Genomic DNA, 4,905 nt, shown 5'->3' with positions numbered 1-4,905 from the left:
GTGCTCCAGCCGCGAGCGAGCCAGGCCTCCTGGTCGCTCCTGATTCGGGGCTGCTGCCTCAAGCGCTCCAGCCGCGAGCGAGCCCGGTCCCCCGCTCGATCCCGATCCAGGACTCCTGCCTCGGTCGAGCGGGTCTCTATTCCATCCGATTCAGATTCAGATCGGTTGACTCCAAAAAAAAGGAGGCAGTAACAAAAAAAAAGGATACCTCAGTATGTCATCTTCGGGCTATGTGGCTGTTCCTCGCTGCTCGGTGATCTTTGATGGCACCAACTATGCTGAGTTCGCCGGTTTCATGCGTATTCATATGCGCGGCCTTCTGCTGTGGGGTGTTCTTTCTGGAGAGGTACCATGTCCGCTGTGCCCTGTTGCTCCGGTGGCGCCTGTTCCGCCAGTACTGCCGGTGATTGCTGCTGATGCTTCTCAGGCTGATCGGGATGCAGCCAAGACTCTTGATGATGCTGCAGTTGATGCTTATGATCAACAAGTATCTGCCTATTCTGATGCTCTTTCTGTCTATCGGTATGATCTGTCTACTTACACTCAGTGGTGCAATGATGATGCTCGAGCGGCTGATGTTCTCACTGCGAGTGTCCTCCCTCAGTTTGCTTCGGAGTTCATGGGACTTGGCACAGTTGCAGCGATGTGGTCTTATCTATGCCAGCGCTATCAGCCCTCTGGTGATGCTCTCTACCTATCTGTGGTGCGTCAGGAGCATGCACTTCAGCAAGGTGATTCTTCTGTTGATGAGTTCTATTCACAGTGCTCTGCCATCTGGCGCCAGCTTGACTCTTTTCGGACAGTTGTTTGTGAAACCTGTCGTTGCTGTTAGACTACTCGGTCTGATCTGGAGTTTCAGCGGGTTCATGAGTTCTTATCTCGTCTCCGGTCTGAGTTTGAGCCTCAACGTGCTCACTTGCTTGCTCGTGGTCGTGTTCCTATCTCGGAGGTACTTGCCGAGCTTCGTGCTGAGGAGACTCGCCTTCGCTCTGCTGGGTTGCTTCTGATTCCGTCAGTGCTGGCCGCCCGAACTCCTGTGTCGTCTGCTCGCCTCACCGCTCCACCGCTCCTGCCTACTCCTTCAGGGGGGTCAGTCGTCCTCTTTATGCTGAGAAGGGCACGTCGCGCCGTGACACATTCTGTGGTTACTGCTCCCGGTCAGGTCACCCAGAGTCTGATTGTCGCCAGAAGAAGCGAGACTAGAGGCGCTCCCCTTCCAGCGGGACTCCTGTGTCTTCCTCGACTCCGTCCCTCACTGATCAGGACATTGTACGCCTCAAGCGTCTACTTGCTTCATCCGGCTCCTCGTCGACTGGTTCTGCTGCTGCAGTGACTGCATCCCCTTCATCACCATCGCAGCCACCTACACAGTCAAGTAAATCTTCGTGGGTTCTTGATTCTGGAGCTTCTTTTCATATGTCTTCTGATTCTTCCGCGTTGTCTTCTCTTCGACCTCTTGATTCGCCTGTTAATGTTCTTACCGCCGATGGCACACCTCTCCCTGTTGCTAGTCGTGGTATTCTTTCCACTCCTTCATTTTTGGTTCCGAGTGTTTCACATGTTCCTCGCCTTACCATGAATCTTTTTTCCACTGCCCAACTTACTGATTCTGGTTGTCGTGTCATTCTTGATACCGACTCTTGCTCTATTCAGGATCGTCGCACCAAGGCTTTGGTTGGTGCTGGCCCTCGGCGCCGTAAGTCGGAGGGTCTTTAGGAGGTCGACTGGCTTTGTGTTCCTTCCGCTGCCACCACTTCTGCCAGCTCCCATGCTCTCGCTGCCTCTTCGTCTGCGTCCTTCCAGCAGTGGCATCATCGCCTTGGTCACCTCTGTGGCTCTCGCTTGTCTTCTTTAGTCCATCAGGGCCTCTTAGGGTCTGTATCTGGAGATATTTCTTTACATTGTAATGGTTGCAGACTGGGCAAATAGACCCAGTTACCTTATCCCACCAGTGAGTCGGTATCTCAGCGTCCTTTTGACTTAGTTCATTCTGATGTTTGGTGTCATGCTCCCTTTGATTCGAAAGGTGGTCATTGTTGGGTTTCGTAGTAATTTCAAAAAAATTCCTACGCACACGCAAGATCATGTGATGCATAGCAACGAGAGGGGAGAGTGCTGTCTACTTACCCACGCAGACTGACTGCGGAAGCGTTGACACAACGTAGAGGAAGTATTCATACGTCTTCACGATCCAACCGATCAAGCACCGAAACTACGGCACCTCCGAGTTCGAGCACACGTTCAGCTCGATGACGATCCCCGGACTCCGATCCAGCAAAGTGTCGGGGAAGAGTTCCGTCAGCACGACGGCGTGGTGACAATCTTGATGTACTACAGCATCAGGGCTTCGCCTAAACTCCGCTACAGTATTATCGAGGACTATGGTGGCTGGGGGCACCGCACACGGCTAAGGAATAGATCACGTGGATCAACTTGTGTGTTCTAGGGTGCCTTTACCTCAGTATATAAAGGACCAAAGGGGGGAGGCTGGCCGGCCACAAGGGGCGCGCCAGGAGAGTCCTACTCCCTCCGGGAGTAGGATTCCCCCCCCCCAATCCTAGTTGGAATAGGATTCCTCGGGGGGGAGAGAGAGAGGGGGCCGGCCACCTCTCCTAGTCCTAATAGGACTAGGGGAGGGGGGAGGCGCGCAGCCCACCTTGGGCTGCCCCTTTCTCCTTTCCACTAAAGCCCACTAAGGCCCATATGGTTCCCGGGGGGTTCCGGTAACCTCCCGGTACTCCGGTAAAATCCCGATTTCACCCGGAACACTTCTGATATCCAAACATAGGCTTCCAATATATCAATCTTTATGTCTCGACCATTTCGAGACTCCTCGTCATGTCCGTGATCACATCCGGGACTCCAAACAAACTTCGGTACATCAAAATGTATAAACTCATAATATAACTGTCATCGTAACCTTAAGCGTGCAGACCCTACGGGTTCGAGAACAATGTAGACATGACCGAGACACGTCTCCGGTCAATAACCAATAGCAGAACCTGGATGCTCATATTGTCTCCTACATATTCTACGAAGATCTTTTATCGGTCAGACCGCATAACAACATACGTTGTTCCCTTTGTCACCGTATGTTACTTGCCCGAGATTCGATCGTCGGTATCCCATACCTAGTTCAATCTCGTTACCGGCAAGTCTCTTTACTCGTTCCGTAATACATCATCCTGCAACTAACTCATTAGTTGCAATGCTTGCAAGGCTTATGTGATGTGCATTACCGAGAGGGCCCAGAGATACCTCTCCGACAATCGGAGTGACAAAACCTAATCTTGAAATACGCCAACCCAACATGTACCTTTGGAGACACATGTAGTACTCCTTTATAATCACCCAGTTACGTTGTGACGTTTGGTAGTACCCAAAGTGTTCCTCCGGTAAACGGGAGTTGCATAATCTCATAGTTATAGGAACATGTATAAGTCATGAAGAAAGCAATAGCAACATACTAAACGATCGGGTGCTAAGCTAATGGAATGGGTCATGTCAATCAGATCATTCAACTAATGATGTGACCTCGTTAATCAAATAACAACTCATTGTTCATGGTTAGGAAACATAACCATCTTTGATTAACGAGCTAGTCAAGTAGAGGCATACTAGTGACACTTTGTTTGTCTATGTATTCACACATGTATTATATTTCCGATTAATACAATTCTAGCATGAATAATAAACATTTATCATGATTATAAGGAAATAAATAATAACTTTATTATTGCCTCTAGGGCATATTTCCTTCAGTCATCGCTACTATGTTCTGTTTATTGATGATTTCTCTCGCTACACTTGGCTCTACTTCATGAAATCTCATGGTGAGGTTCTCTCTATATACAAACGATTTGCCGCCATGGTTCACACCCAGTTTTCCATGCCCATTCGTACTTTTCGTGCTGACTCCGCTGGAGAGTTTATCTCCCAGCTGTTGCGTGGTTTTCTCGCGGAACAGGGTACTCTTGCCCAGTTCTCATGTCCTGGTGCTCATGCTCAGAATGGCGTTGCTGAACGTAAGCATCGCCATTTGCTTGAGATGGCTCGTGCGATGATGATTGCTTCTTCTCTTCCACCCCATTTTTGGGCTGAGGCTGTTTCTGCATCCACCTATCTCATCAACATTTAGCCATCGACTGTCTTGCAGGGTGGTATTCCTCCGGAGTGTCTCACTGGTCGCTCTCCTGACTACTCCGCTCTCCGTATGTTTGAATGTGTGTGCTATGTTCTTCTTGCCCCCCGAGAACGCACCAAACTGACTGCTCAGTCGGTTGAGTGTGTTTTCCTTGGTTACAGTGATGAGCACAAGGGCTATCAATGTTGGGATCCAATGGGTCGTCGCTTGTGCATCTCGCCTGATGTGACTTTTGACGGGTCTCGTTCCTACTACCCACGTCCTTCTTCCTCGAGTTTCTCTGTGGATGATCTCGCTTTCCTTCTCCTTCCTGATACACCTTACTATGTGCCTTCTGTGTCATCTCTTCCTCCGCCATCTCTCCTTCCTTCTCCTTCACCACCGACCCCACCTTCTCCATCCTTCTCCTCCACCTCTTCACCCTCATCCCCAGTTCGTCGCCCTCTCTCACCGTTCCCTCTCCACTATACTCGTCTCCCTCGTCCTGAGGATGTCTCATCTGACGTGCCTTCCACCTCTGGTGCACCTCTTCTCACGCATCCCCTGGTTCACAACCTCCGGGCTTGGCCTCGCCCCCCCGCCTGATCGCTACTCTCCTGATTGGTATGGTCTCTCTGTCATTGCTGAGCGCACTTCCTATCAGACTACCATGACTCAACCCGAATGGCAGCTTGCGATGGCCGAAGAACTTGCTGCCCTTGAGCACTCTGGCACATGGGAGCTGGTTTCCCTCCCTCCCAGTGTTCGTCCCATCACCTGCA

The 4,905-nt window shown here is 50.8% G+C and overlaps 1 pseudogene; it reads left to right on the top strand.

Annotated features, from left to right (window-relative positions):
- The first annotated feature begins 214 nt into the window (after positions 1 to 214).
- On the top strand, positions 215 to 1,716 carry LOC147967495 (uncharacterized; annotated as a pseudogene).
- The last annotated feature ends 3,189 nt before the right edge of the window (positions 1,717 to 4,905 follow it).

This window comes from Triticum urartu, chromosome 5A, assembly GCF_056163025.1.
Source record: "Triticum urartu cultivar PI428250 chromosome 5A, HENAU_Tu73, whole genome shotgun sequence".
NCBI classification, from domain to species: Eukaryota; Viridiplantae; Streptophyta; class Magnoliopsida; order Poales; family Poaceae; genus Triticum; species Triticum urartu.
This window is presented reverse-complemented; position numbering and strand designations above follow the sequence as displayed.